Source organism: Aquarana catesbeiana, linkage group LG11 (genome assembly GCF_042186555.1).
Source record: "Aquarana catesbeiana isolate 2022-GZ linkage group LG11, ASM4218655v1, whole genome shotgun sequence".
NCBI lineage: Eukaryota > Metazoa > Chordata > Amphibia > Anura > Ranidae > Aquarana > Aquarana catesbeiana.
Genome location: NC_133334.1, coordinates 104,805,278 through 104,828,626, shown reverse-complemented (window position 1 = coordinate 104,828,626; position 23,349 = coordinate 104,805,278). Strand labels below are relative to the sequence as shown.

Here is a 23,349-nt window from a genome sequence, read left to right as displayed (position 1 = left end):
ATGTGCAACTTCACTTACAAAATTAACATCCTACTTGCCTTTAGTAAATCAACCCTGGTAAATCACTGATTTTGTCAGTAATCCTTTACTGATTTCTGCTGAAGAACCTGCTGCATTTGTTCCCCAGTACACACGTTTGCTTTCCTCATTTGTATTCACCAACATTCACCCTCCACCAATGATATTTATAACTTCCTTAAATGTGCAGGGCAAATGCTGAAAAATGCAGAGGAGTATACAGAAGAATGTGCTTAGAAAGTCTGCTGGTTTTAAATATGCCTCTTTGGCCAAACAGTAAGCTGTCCCTAAAAAGTTACTATAAAACATTGGTAGGTACATGAAACCTCTCTGGCTTGATTCCAGTTAACCGCATGGCTCCAGTTAACCGCATACACCAAACTTTCCTAATAAAATGTTCCTTACATGACATAATACAACCAGATCTCTTTGAATGACACCCACAAAGGAAACTTAATTCCTCAATTATATTATTGTAGCATAATTTTTCCCAGGATACTCACCAGCAAAAAAAAAAAAAAAAAAACTACACTGTAAACAATTTTTGCGTTAAAAACAGGCATTAAGCCAGCCATAGGCGATTTGAATCTCAGCCAGTTCCTGTTGATTTGAACCATATATGGGCAGGCTGTAAGCTCTACGAGCAGGGCCCTCCTGTACCTTTTGTATTGTACTGTAATTGTGTTGTCCCCCTCATACATTGTAAAGCGCTGAGTAAACTGTTGGCGCTATATAAATCTCGTATAATAATAACTTACGTACAATCAGCCTGTCAGATTTTAAATGCGATTATTGCTAGTGGCTGTTATAGCCACTAGCGATAATCACTGTGTTCTCGGCTTCCCTCTTCCCCGTGATTTTTTCAGGTATTTACCAAAATATATTCAAGCTATAGTTATATTATGAATATGGGCTAAAAGGGCACACTCTCAGGTTTAATTTGAGTGTATGTACATCCAAATCGGAAGAAGGATTTAGTAATTACAGCTCTTAAGAATAACCATCCCAGTTTTTTCAAGGGACCAAAAGTAATTGGACAATTGAATCAAAAGCTGTTTCATCGCCAATTGTGGGCTACTCCTTCATTATTTCTTCATCAAGTTGGCCGGGTTCACACTGGTACGACATACGCTCCGACTTTGGGAGCACATGTCGCATGACGTGTAAATCAAATGATTCCCTATGTGAGCCATCTTAACTGGTCCGACACAAGTCAGTCTGACTTTAGAAAAGGTTCCTGCACTACTTTGGTCCTACTTCAGCCCACTAAATATCACTGAAGTTGGATCAAAATCGGATACTTGTCCTAACCATCTGACATGTGACATCCGATATGGTGATTACAGCAGCAGTTAAATGAATTTATGTCACACTGGGATTGTTTTGATTGGCCAAAGGACAAGTCAGACTATCTCAAAGTCGAAGCAAAATCTTATCCTGTTCACTCAAGTCGGATGAAAGTAGGACCGATGTAGGAACGATGTTGCAGGGTAAAGTAGGATGACAGTGATACAACAGTCATGTAGTAGAAGTGTGAACCCAGCCTTAAGCAGGTAAAAGGTCTGGAGTTGATTCTAAGTGTGGTATTTGCATTTGGAATCTATTGCTGTGAACCTAAATCATGCGTTCAAAGGACCTGTCCATGCAAATGAAACAGGCCACTGTAAGGAACATAAAAAATTAAACAAATCCATCAGAGAGATAGCACCAAAATTAGGAGTGGGCAAATCAACAGTTAGGTACATTCTGAGAAAAGAAGAACGCACTGGTGATCTCTGCAACAAAAAAAGGCCTGGATGTTCACGGAAGACAACAGTGGTGGATGATCGCAGGGTCCTCTCTATGGTAAAGAAAAACCCATTCACAACATCCAGGCAAGTGGAGGACACTCTCCAGGAGGTGGGCGTATCATTGTCAAAGTCTACATTCAGGAGAAAATTTCACGAAAGCAAATACAGAGGATTCACCACAAGGTGCAAACCATTCATAAGCCTGAGGAATAGAAAAGCCAGATTGGACTTTGCCAAAAAGCCAGTCCAGTTCTGTAAAAGCATTTTTGGACAGATACAACTAAGATTAATCTGTACCAGAATGATGGGAAGAAATAAGTGTGGAGAAGGCTTGGAACAGCTAATGTTCCAAAGTACATCATCTGTAAAACATAGCGGAGCTTGTAGAGTGATGGCTTTGGCATGCATGGCTTCCAGTGGCACTGGGTCATTGGTGTTTATTGATGATGTGACAGAAGACAGAAGCAGCCAGATGAATTCTGTAGTGTTTAGAGATATACTGTCAGCCCAGATTCAGGCAAATGCAGCAAAGTTGATTGGATGGTGCTTCACAGTACAGATGGACAATGATCCAAAACACACTGCAAAAGCAACCCAAGAGCTTTTTGAAGGAAAAGTGGAATATTCTGCAATGGCCAAGTCAATCATCTGATCTCAATCCAATTGAGCATGCATTTCATTTGATTAAGGCAAAACTAAAGGCAGAAAGACCCGCAAACAAATAACAACTGAAGACAGCTGCAGTTAGAGCCTAGCAAAGCATCAGAAAGGAGGAATCCCAGTCTTTGGTACTGTCCATGGGCTCCAGACTTCAGTCAGTCATTGCTAGTAAAGGATTTTCAACAAAATATTAATAATGAACTTTTTTTAATGATTATACTCATTTGTCCAATTACATTTGAGCCCCTGAAAATGGGGGGACTGTGTATAAAAATGGTTACAGTTCCTAAAATTTGTACTTTATATTTATGTTCAACCTCTTGAATTAAAGCTGAAAGTCTGCACTTCAAATTCATTTTGATTCTTTTGTTTTAATTTTATTCTGGGGGCATACATAGCTAAAAGTATATGGACCTAACTGTATGTCAAGTTGGTAGATGGCAGCCTCTACACAGCCAGGTTATATCTTGCATGCAGCCTCCTGTCTGGATCAATAACTAGCTCAACACTGTACAGAGACTCAGGACGGAAGTCTGGCATCCAGAGGGAGTGATGATGTCACCAGGGGGCATGGCAATGGCTTCTGCCCTGAGTCTCTGTACAGTGTTCAGCTGGTTATTGATCCAGGACAAGAGGCTGCTTGCAGGAGACATCCAACCTGGCTGTGGAGAGGCTGCCATCTACTGATTTGACATATATGTGCTGTTTGGAGTAAATCTTGGGAGTGTATAGTTGCACTTTTAGTCTTTAATTTCAATAAATCTACTACACTTAGTCGGTGATGCTTTTGTTTCTCTCTTTTTTGTGCTTTTACATAGTTTTTATGAGGAGGACATTCCAATCCTGCTATAGATGAGAGGGTGCTGACTCCGACAGTGTTTTAACCCTTTAGGTTCCTGACAGAGCTCTGAGCCACTATGGATTTCATATGGACTTTTAATTTTTTTCATTTATTCTAAAACCCTTTTAGGAGGTTGGCATAATTTTCGCTATTTGGGATTTTGGGTGCACACTATGCTGTCTGCCCCCATTTGAATTTTACCACTGATAAGATAGTGTGGCTTTCACATGTTTGCAAATGTTGTGCAACTAACATCTCTATTTTCAACGCAAATTGTTCGACGTGTAGTGTAGTTATTTATTTTGTAGGTTGGCTAGTGAGTGTGCTGGAAAAAATAGTATTCTTTTCTGTGTGCAAAGAGCAGGGCCCTCTGATTCCGCCTGTATTGTATTGTAACTGTACGGTCTGTCCTTATGTTGTAAAGTGCTGCCCAAACTGTTGGCAGTATATAAATCCTGTATAATAGTAATATTTATATCATCCCTCTCATTCTGGAAATATGGCATACCTTTGAAATTTGGTATCCTATGTAGTTATTGTTCATTTATATAATGCTGAACCTATGCATCGTAAATGGGGAAAATAAAAAGGCGAAGCAAACTGGAGGTGGCAGAGAAAAGGCATACTAAATTTAGTATAGTATGACCTTTTATTTTATGATTATTCTTTTTGATTTTACCACTTTTGGTTAGTAAATCCTGGCAATGCATGGTGTTTTTATGCTCATCACTTCAACAAAGTACCCATGGGCTACAATTTCAAAATACAGTGCTGGTTTTATGTGTGTGTGTTTATTTTCTCAAGATAATATCATACTGGACAATGCTGCCATAATTATTACTTGATAGAACAAAATAGCACAGCTTGTGACAAGATTAAATAATCATGCAAATAAATAACATTATTCTTCAATGTTAAACTAAGTCTTTGGTCACAGCATAAACTTTCATTTTAGAACATCAGCATTGTAATAGCAAAACAAATACATTTTTAAATTAGACAATCCGATGAATATGATAAAATATATACATTCTAACCTTGCTCTGGATTTGAATGCACAATCTTTAGACTACATTTTTACAAACAGTGTGTTTCACAACTTGCACAGAGTAAACAGACAGTTATATAGACAGATTTTTTTGTCAGTGACCCACAGCTGTCTGTAACCAAATCATCTTTTCTGCCAAATGTTCAGTTTACATAACTGCTATATGATACTGGATGATCCAAGATAAAATAGGTTAATTCATCAGTAATACATTTTCCTGGCATATTCCCAGTAAGTAATTTCCTACCTTCATAGAATCCTGGGAGATTTCAGACTTCTACATGTTACAGTAAACATGAAAACAGATTGACCAAGAACCAAATAAAATTCTGCCTGTGGTCCTGAAGATAGTCTGCAAAGAGATAGGCGACTGCTGCAGATGTGAAGGAAATGTGTTTTTTAAGGAGGGTGGACGGAAGAAAGAGTTCATCATCGCACAGTTTAATGCCAGAGCACTGAACGGAAGGGGTCAGTCAGAGATCCAAAATAGGAACTTCAAAAAAGCCTCTAATTGTTTTCTGCTTTTAAGCACAGGAATAAGTACCCGTTAACAGCAATTGCAATTCCATAATAATGAGAAAGTCACTCCTTTCAGCATAAGCAAGAGTGAAAATAATTGGAATACTGATTGAACATTCAGTTTGTAAAAAGTACCACCAAACATCTTTCTTTGTCTTCAAAAAGGCAGAATATCTAAAACAAAATACAGCAGCTCGCCTGGATTGTGCTTCTAGAAAATATGGAATATTGTTGGGGCAAGGTGCTTGTCAAGTACAGAGGGTGCTGGTTTCCCTATACAGGGCCCTCCTGCCAGCCAGCTTAAGAAAATGCTTCATACCGCTAGCTGGAATGTCTACCACCACTCCTAAGGACTCTACAGCAGTGATACCCTCTCTAAGGAAGCTTTCCTTGTGCATGCAGCAGCATGTAAGTTTTCATCGCATTACTTCTCTAAAAAGTGACTTGATACCATTACCTCTCTGTCTGTGGCATTGTGTAATCTGCTGTATTTCAGTGTAATTTTACATCATAAAGCTACACTAAAGCAACCATTTGGGTACACTTGGTAAGCCCTGCCCACATTTTGAAGTAGTAAGATATGGAAAATTCATCCTCAATGGTGGGTGCGACTCAAGGTGTTGCCATGGTACCTTTGGAAATGGCTTTGGCAACGATACCCAAGTATAGTGGCACAAATATTCCACTGGCAGCTTCAGCAGAGAGGCTGGAGAGTGTAGCTCACTTGTTTCAGGAGCCGATCACACACTTCCCAGATCAGGTGACTAACTCACTGGAAAATGGTGCTAGGAGAGCCGTACTCATATTGCCTGATGCCGAAGGAACCACTCTGGCACAAATCCTGGCCCGCTTACAGGACCTGTGTGGCTAGGAGAAGTTGAAAGCCAGAGTGGTGGATATATCCATATGGTTAAGGCCATCTCTGCTTTACAGAGTGCCGTTAGAAATTTCACTGAGTCAATCGCATCCATCCGGCAGGAAGTATGTGCCTTGGAGGTAACCTTTCAAACCCCTTTCAGCTGCATCATGGCAATGGTAGGACTGCCTTCTCTCAATTTTCACACCACCAACTTGAATTGACTTGCTTTGATCTGTAAACATTGCTCAGAGCCAAACAACTTCTGCAGCCAGCTTCAACTCTCTACCAACATCTCCTCCTGACCATAGTTACACAGTTACATAGTAGGTGAGGTTGAAAAAAGACACAAGTCCATCAAGTCCAACCCATGTGTGAGATTATATGTCAGTATTACATTGTATATCCCTATATGTTGCGGTTGTTCAGGTGCTTATCTAATAGTTTTTTTAAACTATCGATTCTCCCCGCTGAGACCACGGCCTGTGGAAGGGAATTCCACATCCTTGCCACTCTTACAGTAAAGAACCCTCTACGTAGTTTAAGGTTAAACTTCTTTTCTTCTAATTTTAATGAGTGGCCACGTGTCTTCTTAGATTCCCTTTGCGAAAAAGTTTTATCCCTATTGTGGGGTCACCAGTACGGTATTTATAAATTGAAATCATATCCCCTCTCAAGCGTCTCTTCTCCAGAGAGAATAAGTTCAGTGATCGCAAACCTTTCCTCCTAACCAGACCCTTTATTAGCTTAGTTGCCCTTCTTTGTACTCACTCCATTTCCAGTACATCCTTCCTGAGGACTGGTGCCCACAACTGGACAGCATACTCTAGGTGCGGCAGGACCAGAGTCTTGTAGAGCGGGAGAATTATTGTTTTATCTCTGGAGTTGATCCCCTATTTAATGCATGCCAATATTCTGTTTGCTTTGTTAGCAGCAGCTTGGCATTGCATGCCATTGCTGAGCCTATCATCTACTAGGACCCCCAGGTCCTTTTACCATCCTAGATTCCCCCAGAAGTTCCCCCCCCCCAGTGTAGAGATTGCATTAATATTTTTTCCACCCAAATGCATTAATTTGACATTTTTCTACATTAAACCTCATTTGCCATGTAGTTACCCACCCCATCAATTTGTTTAGATCTTTTTGCAAGGTTTCCACATCCTGCGGAGAATGTATTGCCCTGCTTAGCTTAGTATTGTCTGCAAATACAGAGATTGAACTGTTTACCCCATCCTTCAGGTCGTTTATGAACAAAATAAAAAGGATTGGTCCCAGCACAGAACCCTGGGGGACGCCACTACCCACCTCTGAGTACTACCCATTTATCATCACCCTCTGAACTCGCCCTTGTAGCCAGTTTTCAATCCATGTATTCACCCTATGGTCTATGCCAACGGACCTTATTTTGTACAGAAAACGTTTACGGGGAACTATATGTCAAATGTTTTTGCAAAATCAAGATACTCTACGTCTACGGGCCTTCCTTTATCTAGATGACAACTCACCTCCTCATAGAAGGTTAATAGATTGGTTGGGCAAGAATGATTCTTCATGAATCCATGCTGATTACTGCTAATGATACCGTTCTCGTTACTAAAATCTTGTATATAGTCCCTTATCATCCCCTCCAAGAGCTTACATACTATTGATGTTAGGCTAACTGGTCTGTAATTCCCAGGGATGTATTGCGGGCCCTTTTTAAATATTGGTGCTACATTGGCTTTTCTCCAATCACCTGGTACCATTCCAATCAGTAGACTGTCAGTAAAAATTAGGAACAATGGTCTGGCAATTACTTGACTGAGTTCCCTAAGTACCCTCGTATGCAAGCCATCTGGTCCCGGTGATTTATTAATGTTAAGTTTCCCAAGTCTAATTTTAATTTGTCCTCTGTTAACCATAGAGGTGCTTCCTGTGATGTGTCATAAGGATAAACACTGCAGTTTTGTTTACTGAAGCCCTCCGATTCCATTGTGAAGACTGAGGAGAACAATAAATTCAATATCTTCGCCATCTCCCCATCCTTTGTAACCAGACGTCCTTCCTCATTCTTTATGGGGCCAATATGGTCTGTCCTCCCTTTTTTACTATTTACATACTTAAAGAATTTCTTGGGATTTTATTTGCTCTCCTCTGCTATGTGTCTTTCGTGTTCTATCTTAGCCGCCCTAATTGCATCCTTACATTTCTTGTTGCATTCTTTATAAAGTCTGAATGCTGATGATGATCCCTCAACCTTGTATTTTTTGAAGGCCTTCTCCTTTTCTTCTATATGCATTTTTACATTGGAGTTAAGCCAACCAGGACTTTTGTTCGCTCTTTTAAATTTATTACCCAATGGGAGGCATTGGCTAATGCCCTTATTTAATATGCTCTTAAAGCAAACCCATCTTTCCTCCGTATTCTTTGTTCCTAAGATTTTGTCCCAAATCATGCCTTCTAACAAGGTTTGTAGTTTAGGGAAGTTGGCTCTTTTGAAATTCAGTGTCTTTGTATTCCCCTTATGTTTCCTATTTGTGTGATTTATACTGAAGCCAAATGACCTATGATTTTCCTAAATGCACCAGTATTTTCATATCCGTGATCATGTCTGTATTGTTGGTAATCAGTAGATCCAGTAACGCTTTATTTCTAGTTGGTGCGTCTACCATTTGAACCATGAAATTGTCCTGCAAGACATTTAGGAACTGGCGAGCCTTAGACAAATGCGTGGTTCCCTCCGCCCAGTCTATGTCTGGATAATTAAAATCCTCCATTATAATCCTCCATTATAACACTTCCCATCCTTGCTGCCAATCCAACTTGTGATAGGAGATCCATCTCCCCCTCCTCCCTCAGGTTAGGGGGGCCTATAGCATACTCCCAGTAATATTTTCCGTTGGAGCTCTACCCATAAGGATTCCACCTCCTCCCTAGCTCCCTTAGTTATGTCATCTCTCACATTCACTTGTACATTATTTTTGATATACAGGCATACCTCTCCCCCTTTTTTACCCTCCCTATCCCTGCGATAAAGGGTATACCCTTGAATGGTTGCCAGCCAATCATGAGAGCTGTTGAACCAGGTCTCTGAAATTCCCACAAAATCCAACAACAGTATCTCTAGTTCACCCATCTTGTCCGCCAGGCTCCTGGCTTTGGTGAACATACCACGTAGTTTAGACCGGTCGCATACTATCCTCTTATTGGGTTTTCCGAGATTGCAACTAGGACTTGTTACTATATTTACCTTGGGTTTATGTGCTTTAGTCAACCTACCACTACTACCCTCTAGAATATGTACCGCTCTGACTATCTCTACCTCTGGGCCCTCCCCCTGTCGTCTAGTTTAAAAACCCCTCTAACTTTTTGGCCATCTTTACTCCCAGCTGATCTGCACCCTCCTCATTTAGGTGCAGTCCGTCCCTTCTATAGTACTGGTGATCGACTGAGAAGTTGGGCCCAGTCCTCCAGGAACCCAAACCCCTCCTTACTACACCAGCTCTTCAGCCACTTGTTTAGTTCCCTAATCTCCCTCTGCCTTTCTGGTGTGGCTCGATGTACCGGTAGTATTCCTGAGAATACTACCTTGGAGGTCCTTTTCCTCAATTTAAGTCTCTTAAATCGTTCATTAGGACACTCCATCTGCCTCTGACTTTGTCATTGGTGCCAACATGCACCATGACAGCCTGGTCATCCCCAGCCCCTCCCAGTAATCTGTCCACCAGATCCGTGATGTGCCAAACCCGAGCACCTGGTAGACAACACATACAGTTCAGCGCTTCAGGTCTTTGTTACAGATTGTCCTCTCTGTCCTTCTAAGAAATCAGTCCCCTACCACCATAATCTGTCTTTCCTTTCCCTTCGCTTCCCTCCACTCTCATGAGCCTGGATTTACAGCCCTTATACAAAAATGGCTGACCGGCATACTAGCTAGATGATGAAGACTAGGCTGAGATGAGGACTTGCCCTTCAAACAACCTGCATCAGCCAGGCAGAGTGAGTGGCACTAATGAGGAATTGCTGGAAGAACATTTTGCAAATAGGTTACTTGGCAACAGGTCAGTAACACAACTGGGTAAAAAAAGAGCATCTTCGAGAGTCAGAGTATCTCAGAAGTAAAGATAAGCAGAAGTACACCAATCTGTGAAAAGCTACATCTGAAAATTGTCAAACGATTGTAGAATAATGTTCCTTTAAATATATCAATACTTTAAATATATCATCATCTACAGTACATAATATCATCAGCTTCTGAGATTCTGAAGAAATTCTGTGACGAGAAATGGCCGAAATGCAATACTAGATGCCCGTGATCTTTGGGCCCTCAGACGGCACTACATTAAAAACAGGCATGATTCTCTGATGAACATCACTGCATGGGCTCAGAAATAGATTTCCGAAACTTACTCTCTGTGAACACAGTTCGCTGTGCCATCCAAAAATGCAAGGTAAAGTTCTGTCATACAAACAAGAAGCCATATCTAAACATGATTCAGAGACTCGGCCATCTAAAATGGTCTTTTGCAAAGTGGAAAACTGTTCTGTGGTCAGATAAATCAAAATTTTACATTCTTATTAGCAACCAATGGGTGATGCGTCTTCCAGATCAAAGAGTAAGGAGACCTTGTTATCAATACTTAGTTCAAAATTATGCATCTCTGATGGTATGGGGGTACATTCGTGTGAATGGAATGAGCAGCTTGTACATCTGGAAAGGCACCATCAATGCTGAAAGATATACAGTATCCAGGTTTTAGAGCAGCATATGCTCTCATCCAGATAACTTCTTTTTTAGGGAGGGCCTTGCATATTTCAGCAAGACAATGTTAAACCATATACTGCAACTATGACAACAGCATGGCTTCGTAGTAGAAGAGTCTGAGATCTTAACTGGCCTGCCTGCAGTCCAGACCTTTCACCAACTGAAAATATTGGTGCATCTTGAAACTAAAAATACGACAAAGACCAAGGACTGTTAAGCCATTAGAGTCCTATATCAGACAGAAATGAGACAACATTTCTCTCTAAAACTCCTGCAACCGGTCTCCTCAGTTCCCAAACGTTTACAGAGTGTTGTTTAAAGAAGAGGGGATGTTACACCTTGGCAAACATGGCCCTGACCCAACCTTTTTGAAATGTGCTGCTGCCGTTAATTTCAAAATTACCTTAATTTTTTCTTAAAATAATACATTTCCTCAGTTTAACCACTTCAATACGGGACACTTTCACCCACTTCCTGCCAAGGCCAATTTTCAGTTTTCAGTGCTTTAACATTTTGAATGACAATTACTTAGTCATGCAACATTGTACCCAAATGACATTTTTATATATATTTTTTTAGACAGATAGAGCTTTCTTCTGGTGGTATTTAACCACTTCCCGACCGCCTCATGCAGATATACTGCGGCAGAAGGGCACGTACAGGCAGAATCACGTGCCTGTACATTGCCCTTTAAGAGGCGGGTTGCGCGCGCCCCCTGGGAGCTTCGTGAGCGTGATCGTGGGTCCCACGGACTCGATGTCCACGGGGATACTCGCGATCGTCTCACTGGGAGGAAGAACGGGGTAATGCTAATGTAAACAAGCATTTTCCCGTTCTGCCTAGTGACACTGTCACTCATCACAGCTCCCTGTAATCGGGAACGGTGATCAGTGTTGTGTCCCACACAGCCCCCCCCCCCCCACAGTTAGAATCACTCCCTAGGACACTTACCCCAACAGTGCTACCTAGTGGTTAACCCCTTCACTGCCAGTCACATTTACACTGTAATCAATGCATTTTAAATTGCACTGATCGTTGTCTAAATGTGAACGGTCCCAAAATTGCACCAAAAGTGTCCAATCTGTCCGCCATAATGTCACAGTCATGATAAAAATCGCTGATCGCCGCCATTACTAATAAAAAAAAAATATATTAATAAAAATGCCATAAAACCATTTCCTATTTTGTAAACACTATAACTTTTGCGCAACCCAATCAATAAACGCTTATTGCGATTTTTTTACCAAAAATATGTAGAATAATACGTATCGGCCTAAACTGAGGGGAAAAAATGTTTTTTATATATTTTTTGGGGATATTTATTATAGCAAAAAGTAAAAAATAATGTGTTTTTTTCAAAATTGTCGCTATTTTTTTGTTTATAGCGCAAAAAATAAAAACTGCAAAGGTGATCAAATACTACCAAAAGAAAGCTCTATTTGTGGGAAAAAAAAGGTCAATTTTGTTTGGGAGCCACGTTGCACGATCGCGCAATTGTCAGTTAAAGTGACGCAGTGCCGAATCGCAAAAAGTGCTCTGGTCTTTGGTCAGCCAAATGGTCCGGGGCTTAAGTGGTTAATCACCACTGGGTTTTTTATTGCTTGCTATATAAGTGAAAAAATACCAAACATTTTGAACAAAATAAGTTTTTCTTAGTTTCTGTTCTAAAATGTTGCAAAAGAATAATCCTTCTGTATAAATTTAGGCCAAAATGTATTCTGCTACATTTTCTTGGTAAAAAATAACCCACATCGGGGGCAGGAGGCGGAGCCTAGCGGAGCAGACATGCATTGTTAGAGCTCCACACCGCTGAGGAGAGAAGAGAAGGACAAAGCGGAGCCTGCAGGCTCAAAAGGTATCCATTTGAACCTTTTTGCCCCAGGGAACAAACTGTGAAAGTTTGGGCAGGAAATATGGTACCGGGAGGAAACCGTGGCAGAAATAAAAATCACCTCACAAAGAGCTCACAGGCACTCACTGCAGCTGAAGCAGCTCCAGTCACCTCACAAGATACAGCATCAGGGAGCTCTCACAGACAGAAAATGTCACAGCAAGACTCTCCATTTGAGTCAGATACAGAACAAATCCTCTCACAAACTTCTCCACAAGCCTCCTCAGTATCCCCAGTAATATTATTACAATTTGAAAAGATGCTTCATAAGGCTTTAAAACAAACCTCAGACCAAATAACAAACAGCCTAACCAAAGAAATAAGAGAGCTGGGAAACCGCACCGCAGCCTTAGAAATAAAAATGGATGAAATTAAAATTACAACCCAAGAAAATATAACAGAATTGGAACAATTAAAAAAAGAGAATTTAATACTTCAAACTAAGCTCGAAGATTACGAAAATAGAGCCAGACGTTCAAACTTGCGCATAAGGGGAATACCTGAAACTGTGACAGACCTGCAATCTACTATTACTGCTCTATTACAAGAACTAAAGCCAGATATCCCTATTGAACGTTTAGAACTGGACAGAGTACACAGAGCCCTCACAGCCAAAAAGAAAGATGGACCCCCACGTGATATAATCACAAAATTTCATTATTACAGAACGAAAGAACAAATACTAATTGCTGCAAGAGAAAAAAAGGAACTTAATTTTCAAGGACACAATTATCAAATTTTTGCTGACCTATCCCAACTTACCATTACTAAAAGACGATCCATGAAACCCCAACTAATGGAACTGCAACGCCACAACATTATGTATCAATGGGGCTTCCCCTTTTCAGTCAGATTTAACTACCAAGGTACAATTTACAGAAGCAGATCAGCAGATGAACTACAACAAACCCTTTTAAAATTAAATCTGACAGAACCCACAAGCAGCAACACTCCCACACGCAGAAGAATGGTGTCATCTTCACCTTCAGGCAGCACCCAGAAAATTTCAGAACAAAATGGGAATCATCATTCTCACAAAAGAGGCCGTTATGCCACATCATCCATGGACCAAGAAGATTCAATGGACTGACATCCTAATTCCTGATATCTCTTCATTTATTATACTAAGAGATGGTTCTCTATAAAAAACCTGTATTTATAACTGAATGTAACTGCATTCTGATAGTCACACACTGTGTGGGATCATCTTACATTCCAGTTATATTTCTTATTACTTCTGATTCATATAGCCTTAGAATATATAAGTGAAATAAGGAAATTCTTGTTCAGTTATATATTATCAGGTAATAACAATAGATTTATTACTTTTTAGGACAATTATGTTCAATAATCCAGAAGTAATGGAAGCTTTTTCTTTCTTTTCTTAAAACAAATATATTATTACCTAACTAGTTCCTAGAATTATGTTTTTGTTTATTCTAATCTGAAGCAATACAACCTTAATTTTATGAGTTAACATATCTAAATAGTTACATATGAATAAAATATGTAATTGTTTACTCTAAAAGGGTTAAAATCCCAAAATAATTCAAACTATCTTCATCAATACCAAAGTTATTAACAGTACCTTTCTAACTGAATTATTTAGCCTAGGGCAAGACTAACCATATACAACCACCCTGGAATAAATAATTTCAACAAAAACTATATTCTGCACTCCAATTAATGAAACATCATTTTGATGTCTTTTGACATAGCACTTCTCTCCTGTAAGCGGAAGATCCGTGTACCCCCATTAGCCCTCCTCATTCTCCCAACCATATTATGTGGGAGTGTGACGAAGGCACTTATTCCCCTGAGAGAGATATTTATTCTCTTTCACGGGTAAATTGTGATTACTTGCAAAAAATAATTTATACAATGTATCATCTAATCTCATATGTTTTTTGTTTACTCTTTACTCCAGAATTCACTGGTTTCTTTTCTATCTATTCATCTCTTCAGTCCACACAGGTTGATCTGCGCAGTCAGCTCTGCATAACAAAAAGTAAGTCAAAACTATTTGATCTATTGCCATGGCACCACTGAATATACTTTCCCTGAATGTTCAGGGAATAAATGTCCCTCAAAAAAGGACCAAAGCCTTCCGTACTTTCCATAACAAGAAGGCTCACATAGTATGCCTCCAAGAAACACACTTCACCAAAGATTCTACTCCAAAATATATTTCTCCTTTTTATCAACAAATTTACACGGCTTCTGCCTGTACCAAGCAAAGGGGAACTCTAATTGCATATCACCGATCCACACCATTCACCTTATCATCAGAAATTAAAGACCCAGAAGGTAGATACCTGATACTCATGGGTTATATAATGGATACAGCAATCACGGTGATTTCCTACTACGCTCCTAACAAACAACCTACACCATTCCTCTCACATATATTACAAGTGATTAATACACACAAAATAGGAACAGTAATAACGTGTGGGGATTGGAACCAGGTCCTCCTCCCATTTCTAGATAAATCACCTTTTACACCATCCAAAATAACCTCTAGATTACCTTTTTCTCAACTTCTTTCCAAATACAATCTGGTAGATTCATGGAGAGAAAGTAACCCAATGAAAAAAGAAATTCACTTATTTCTCGCACCCTCATCAAACCTTCACCAGAATAGATCTTATTTTTCTAACAATAGGAATGATACCAGAAATTATTGCATCAGATATAATTCCGATTCCGTGGTCTGACCATAATGCAGTATACACTACTATAGCCTCAGCCATACCAAAAGCGCATGACCCAACGTGGTACTTACCGGACATAATGCTCAAACACCCACTACATCAGATGGCCATTGAACAAGCTTTAAAGGAATACATATCAATTAATAATACAACAGACATCTCCCCATTAACACTGTGGGAAGCTCATAAGCCTGTCTTGCGTGGTACAATACAAAGACAAATGGCACTATTTAAACGGGAACGCAAAATTCTAGCAAAAAAACTAGAACTCAATTTTAATGCAGCCTACATATCATTTCAAGATAATACATCTCAGAGTACAAAATCTCACCTGGAAAAATCTAGATTGGAATACGATCTATTTCTCACTGAGTCAGTTGATAAATCCCTCAAACGCTCCAAACACAATTTCTACATAAATACAAACCAGGTACATATTTGGCTCGGGCATTAAATTCAACTAACAAATCTTTCAAACCAATACGTTTGAAATTATCAAAAAATGTTTACACTTGTAATCCAGTTAAAATAGTCCATAAATTTCACTCACATCTCGCAACTTTATACAAGACAAACAATGAATTTAATCCTACAGAGGCTGAATCCTTCTTCTCAAAAATAACCTTACCTGAGTTATCTCAGAATCAAAAAAGCAGTTTGGATGAGCCTATAACTATAGATGAAGTTGCTAACGCCATAAAAGACCTAAAACTTAACAAAGACCAGGCCCAGACGGCTACTCGGCTTTATACTATAAAACATTCTCAGAAATACTCTCTCCCATTCTCACTGAAACTTTTAACAAACTTCTAGATGGACATTCTTTTCGGCAAGAAACACTAATGGCAATTGTTTGTATGATCCCAAAACCCCTTTCTGATGATACTTCCTGTGTGAATTATCGGCCTATCTCTCTGTTAAACCTCGATATTAAATTATTAGCAAAAATAATAGCAAAACGCCTCAATAGCATTATAGGAAAATTAATACATAGAGATCAAGTAGGCTTCATGCCAAATAGACAGGCAGGCGATAATATTGGCACATATTGCTAAAAAACGGAAAATCCCTTTATGTTTTCTATCTCTCGATATTAAGAGGGCATTTGACACAGTATCCTGGCAATATATGCAATATTCATTACAAAAATGGGGTTTTGGACCCCACTTTTTAACATGGATCAAAGCATTATATAATAAACCCAAAGCCTATATAAAATATGCTGGATACAAATCTGAAGCCTTTAATATCGAAAGAGGTACCCGACAGGGTTGCCCATTATCTCCCTTATTATTTGCCCTTATACTCGAACCCATGGCCCAATACATCAGAACAAACCAAACTATAACTGGCATTGAAGTAGGAGGTATTACACACAAATTATGTATATTTGCAGACTTTTTCTATCATCACCACAGGTCTCTGGTCCTAACTTAATACCAGCTCTTGATGGATTTGCAGCCCTATCCGGCCTTATGATTAATCCTAAGAAATGCCTAGTGCTTAATATTTCACTCACAAACATGGAATTGATCCCGGCTAGGGCTGCACTCCCATTCACATGGGCAGAAAAATCAATCCCATATCTTGGAATTAATTTAACAGCATCTCATTCTGACTTATTCTCAACCAATTATCCTCCTGTATTAAGACAGATCACAAATCTAATAAAGCAATGGTCGCAACTTCCTTTATCCTGGATAGGGAAGATTAATGCAATCAAAATGACTATTCTACCCAAATTGCTTTATCTATTCAGAGTCCTCCCTATTCCAATTCCTTCCTATTTTTTGAGAATAGTACAAAAAAGAGCAACTTCGTTTATATGGGGCTCTTCTAAACCACGTATACCTATACACACACTACATCTTCCCAAAAATAAAGGAGGCTTGGGATACCCTAATTTTACTAACTACTACAGAGCAGCACATTTGGCCAGTCTGTCCAAATACCATGCAAAACAGGAAATCCTATTATGGGTATTTATAGAGGCTTCAGAAAATGACCCTCTATTAATATCAAATTTATTATGGCTTGATCCTAAAGACCGCTTTAAAATTCATAATCCCATAACTAAACACTTCTTATCTCTCTGGGATAAACTAAAAACCAAATATCAGTTACAATCTCCACACAATCCTCTCCTTTCTTTTATCAGAAATCCGGCCTTTTATCCGGCATGGATCTACCCAAATTCTTTTAAAGCTTGGACAACATCAGGCATTCAGACACTAAATGACTTCATAGCATCTAAATCATTCCTTTCATTCCCATTGCTTAGAGAAAAATATGATCTACCAAACTCTGAGATATTTAGATATCTCCAAATCAAAAATTTCTATACACCATTCCTAAAGGGGGATACACCATTATCCCAATTATCCATTTTTGAATCAATCTGTACAAAAGATCCATTTGCTAAAGGTACAATTTCATCACTTTATAATCAATTATATGGAGTAGCAAATCTTAATAGACCCTCTTACGTTCAGAGGTGGGAGGAGGACCTGGGACGAACTTTAGAAGACACGGACTGGTCTAACATATGGCTCACATCTAAGTCATCTTCACCCAACATCTTAGCACTGGAGACAAATTATAAAGTCCTAACTCGCTGGTACCTTGTACCCGCTAGAGTGGCAAAATATTCACCTAATACCTCAGCTCTTTGTTTTCGAGGATGCCCAGAAATAGGCACATATTTACACATATGGTGGACGTGTCCAGTAATCCAAACCTTCTGGAAGGAAGTCTTCGTGATTGCATCTAAAATATTTAAAAAATAATACAACCAGATCCATATTTAACTTTACTTAATCTAAAACCGGAATGGTTAACACTCTCTCAATTCAAACTTATGATCCAACTAATAACGGCTGCAAAACAAACAGTGGCCAAGGCATGGAAATCTCCTACATTGGTACTAGCAGAAACCATTCACAGAATGAATAATACAATGTCCCATGCTAAGATGGTAGCCATCGATCAAAATCAAATTCCAAAATTTGAAAAACTTTGGCATCCTTGGATAAAACAACAGTTCCTGTCAAACTTCAATGACTCTGTCCTGTTGCCATGGTAACAGATTAAATGACTTACAGAGACACCCATTCTAAGGCTTCAAAGAGAACTAAAAAGAATAATAAACTGACGAGCGGGACAACCTTGTGGACCATACCTCTACCTTTCAACCCTTTTTCTCCTTTCTCTTTCCTTTTCTCCACCTTACGATTAAAGCTCATTATCAGAATTTATTTGACCTATATACACTCTACTTGTAAACAATATGTATAGTAGGTATAAATCATTTAAATACCTACAAAAGTAACTAAGGAAATTATATATATCTTTAATTTAGGTTTACGTGAACCCAGTGTTTAATATTTGAAATTTCATGATATTTACCTATATAAACCCTACTGTAAAACAATGAGCTTACTTTATAGATCCTTGTAAACTTACTTTATGTATCTTTATAACATTGTATACTCAATAAACTTCTTTTGACAAAAATAACCCACATCAATATATTATTCAGTTTGTGTGAAAGTTCTTCAAACTATGGTATATATATTTGAAAATTGATCAGTCCTGATGTACTGACTGCCTCATTTCATGAGGCCCTAAAATGCCCCAAATGACCCCTTTTTGGAACGCAGACAGTCCAAGGTATTTAGTAAGAAGCACGTTGAGGTTTTTGAAGATGTATTTTTTTGTCACAATTTTTTGGAAAAATAAGAAGTTATATTTTTTTCACAAAGTTGTCTTTTTAACAAGTTATTTTTCACACACCGCATAGGCATACTAATGCCCTGTACACACGATCGGACATTGATCGGACATTCTGACAACAAAATCCATGGATTTTTTTCTGACGGATGTTGGCTCAAACTTGTTTTGCATACACACGATCGCACAAAGTTGTCGGAAAATCTGATCAATCTGAACGCGGTGACGTAAAACACGTACGTCGGGACTATAAACGGGGCAGTAGCCAATAGCTTTTGTCTCCTAATTTATTCTGAGCATGCGTGGCACTTTGTGCGTTGGAATTGTCCACACACGGTCGGAATTTATGTGAACGGATTTTGTTGTCGGAAAATTTTATAGCCGGCTCTCAAACTTTGTGTGTCTTAAATTCGGATGGAAAAAGTCCGATGGAGCCCACACACGGTCGGAATTTCCGACAACAAGCTCCGATCGCACATATTCTGTCGGAAAGTCCGACTGTGTGTGTACAGGGCATTAGAATTACACCCAAGAACACATTCTGCTACTCCTCCCGAGTATGGGGATAGCACATGTGTGAGACTTTTTCACAGCTTAGATGCATAGAGGGGCCCAAAATCCAAGGAGCACCCCTGGGCTTTCAAGGATTATAAAATTACGCATCTAATTCCGTTACTACCTATCACATTTTTGGAGGCCCCGGAGCACTAGGACACTAGAAACACCCACAAACTAACCACATTTTGGAAAGCAAACAACCCAAGCTATTTTTAAGAGGCATGGCGAATCTTTTGAAGACTTAATTTTTTGCCACACGTTTTTGAAAAATGCAGAAAGAAAAAGAAATTATTTGGTACACAAAGTTGTCAATTTATTAAGCATGGGTATACTCAGAATTACACCCTAAAACACATTCTGCTACTTCTGAGTATGGTGATACCACATTTACCACTATTTTACTTTTTGGAACAATTATATAGCAGACATTATATCTTGTGTATCACACGAATCAACCAATTGTATCAAAACCAATGTACTGTAATGGTCACCTCTGTGTGGTCAGTGTGTGTGGTTTGCGGTAATTTAGTGTAGCTTCATCTATAGCAGTCCCCATTCCTATAAGAGAAATGAGACAGATCACTGCTCCAGGTGAGTATAATAGTCCACCAAAAAAGAAGGGCTGGGTGCTAACTCCAAGGGTTACCCCTTGGTCCGTTAGTCCTGGTGGCAGTCTTTCAATAAACCTATTGGACGTATGTTGGTGTGCAGCTAATTTTTCTCACTTGTTCCCCATTACTATAAACCAAGCAAGCCTAGCTTACCGGTACATGATTGCCCCCAGGAATGCCACCTTCACTAACCAGGAAGCACAGGAGGCTGAAGAAAGGAAGAACAAAAGAGTCCCTGTGGTTCCAAGAGTGCAGTTGTCTGCAGGGGAACACAGGAACACAGTCGAATGTGCAGATGGGTCAGTACCAGCCGCAGACAGAGACATGGTCAGCAAACAGGCAAAGAATTGGTCCAGGCAACAAGCATAAACTTGGTCAACAAACAAGCCAGACTCAGTACAGGCGCCAGGCCGAGGAAACACTGCAATGGGGTGGCAGTGATTAAGAACATTGATGCAGGCTGCACTGGTCTGATGATAGGGGGACTAGTGTGGCAGCAATCAGGAACACTGCAGCTGACTTACACTGGTCAGGTTACACTGGGACTACTGTGGGGGTGATCAGAGACACTGTAATTGGTTTGGTGGTGATTAGGGACACTAGGCTCCATTCACAAGGACCTTCCTCCATCCAGAGAACTGTGACTGTATCATCCCTATACAGTGGGGACAGAAAGTATTCAGACCCCCTTACATTTTCCACTCTTTGTTATATTGCAGCAATTTGCTAAAATCATTTAAGTTCATTTTTTTCCTCATTAATGTACACACAGCACCCCATATTGACAGAAAAACACAGAATTGTTGACATTTTTGCAGATTTAATAAAAAAGAAAAACTGAAATCACATGGTCCTAAGTATTCAGACCCTTTGCTCAGTATTAGTAGAAGCACCCTTTTGATCTAATACAGCCATGAATCTTTTTGGGAAAGATGCAACACACATCTGGATTTGGAGATCCTCTGCCATTCCTCCTTGCAGATCCTCTCCAGTTCTGTCAGGTTGGATGGTAAAAGTAGGTGGACAGCCATTTTTAGGTCTCTCTAGAGATGCTCAATTGTGTTTAAGTCAGGGCTCTGGTAAGTGGGAGATTAAGCATAGTGAACCCGAATACTGGATGTTTTTGGTGAAAAGTGCTTAATGCTGGTGCTGCTACACAGATCCTGGTTATATGCCTGCTTTATCTCTTCTGGTAAGGAGATTGGATTTTAAACTGGTGTGGTGTGCTGCAATCTCACACTGAAGCTGATGCTGGGGTCTCACCTCTTCCTTTCACTAAAACGCTTACGGACTGCCTTTTATTTGTTTTTAGTGCTGCATATGGACTTTTCATGTATTTTTATTTGTTAATCAAACAAATTGTGCTGGCTGCATTATTATTTGTGATTTTGTAGCGCGGATACCTCTACACATTTTTGATTGTGTGCTTGTGCTTTACATGTCCCAACTGAATGAGAGTGGCATTGGAGTCAGGCCAGTGACCATAGTGCTATCCCATCATTCATTGAATGGTTTGTTTGGGGATCATAACTAAAGCGCTGTTAGCTTTTTAATTGTTTGAAAGACATTTGAGGGGCATGGTCTAGGCATGTCAGCGTGAGGACGTTCTCTGACAGAGCTCCTGGCCAGTAGCTCTCCCACGGCTTTACTGAGCCAGCTTACAGCACACTACAGGTGCCCATCGGACCCTTAAATGTCACGGAAGCCAGACCATCACCTTGCCACTACCCCATACAGCATGGACCGTTTTCTGCGGAGGACGGAGGACATCACAGAGCCAGGTCCATTACTGCAGCATGTGGATGAGCACACTATGCCACCCTTCTCACCCCCTAGTGATCTCTCCCCCTGCCTTCCCAGATCACTGACAGTCTCCACAGCAACAGAGGATGATCTGTGCAACCCTGAGCTTTCTGCCTCTACCACGGCTCCTACACCACATGGTGTCCTGTGTTTCGGCCCAGAGCATAACCCAGATGATCAGGGAATGATGCCATCCCATCAAGGCACAGAGAGTACCATTCCTAACTCACCCCAATCACAGGGAAACCCCCTAAATGCTGACTTAGTGCAAAGGCTGTGGGCATTTCTACAAAAGCTGCCCACAAGGGATGATCTGGAGACAATGGTCCATAGAATGGAGACAGACTTAAAGGAGGAAGTGCACATCCTCAAGCAAGAAGTGTCTGTTCTGGACTCTCGTATTACTGTACTTGAACAGGAACAGCATACAGTGACACAGTCTGTGCAGGTCTTACGGTCCTCTGATTCTGATCTCAATGACCAAATGATACAACTACAATTGCATCTTGATGATTTAGAGAATCGCAGCTGACGACAAAACATCAGGCTGAGAGGGGTCCCAGAATGTGTCCCACAATCAGAGTTATGCACAACGGTGTCTAGCATCTTTAACCATTACCTGGACCGCCTGCCAGATACAGAAATAATTATTCATAGGGTGCACAGAACCCCGGGCCCGAGATCTGGTCCACCTGACAGACCCAGAGATGTCCTCTGCTATTTGCAGTCTTTTATCCTGAAAGAGGAGATAGTACGGCAAGCTTGGCAAGTGGGTGTTTTGGAATTTGATGGTGCTGCGATCCACCTTCTGCTGGACATTTCCAGAAAGACTCTTCTGATGCAGCGGTCACTTAAACCTCTTCTGGATGGTCTTGGCAAGAAAGGTCTTACTTACAAATGGGGGCAACCATTCCATCTTGTAGTTAGCAAGGGACCAGATACCTTCCCCCTAAACCATCCATCAGAGCTTACGGACCTATTTGTCTTCGCAGAGATAGATCAAGTTCAAATTTGCAATTGGCTCACCATGATCATCCCCAGGGAGCCTCAACATCAGACCCCCCTGGACAGACCACAAAGGGCTTGAACCAATCGTCACTACTGCAGGGGTCTCTCACAGGACCGCTCAGCAGAGAACTCCTGGCATCAAGTTTTGAATGAGGTGTCAGACGGTTAAACCTACCGTACCTATACATTCATCCAGCATATTTGCGACTCAACATCTTTATGTTCCAGATTAAACTCGCATTAACTGACTATTCTTTTTTTTATCATTTATGGGGACATACCCGGAATGCTCTATGAGTGAGACTTATGGGTCCGGGGCACACTTACACCTATATCATGTCTACACTGATTAACTGAAATGCAGGTTTTTTATTTTTTCATGCTACATATACAATACCTAGTGTGGATGCCAGTATGCCTTATATGTGATTTGCTCCTTTTGGTTAGTTTGCAGGTTGATATTAATGTAAATATTACCATTATTGGTCTGAAACCATTACACTTTTGTGTCCTTAGTTTCAGTATTGATCTGCCACCTATGCAGTCAATCCCCTGTCCT

At 40.1% G+C, this 23,349-nt stretch overlaps 1 protein-coding gene across 4 annotated transcripts in view; it reads right to left on the bottom strand.

Moving 5' to 3' along the window:
* TSPAN4 (tetraspanin 4) overlaps positions 1–23,349 on the bottom strand; it is a 2,224,117-nt gene that overhangs the window by 1,896,247 nt on the left and 304,521 nt on the right. For 2 of the 4 annotated variants that reach the window (XM_073604833.1, XM_073604834.1), the window contains exon 1: positions 4,605–4,748. The exons of the other annotated variants lie outside the window; for them this stretch is intronic. The gene's annotated coding sequence lies outside the window, so the exon portion shown is untranslated. Of the gene's footprint in view, positions 1–4,604; positions 4,749–23,349 lie in introns of those variants that run through there. 4 annotated transcript variants of the gene reach the window in all.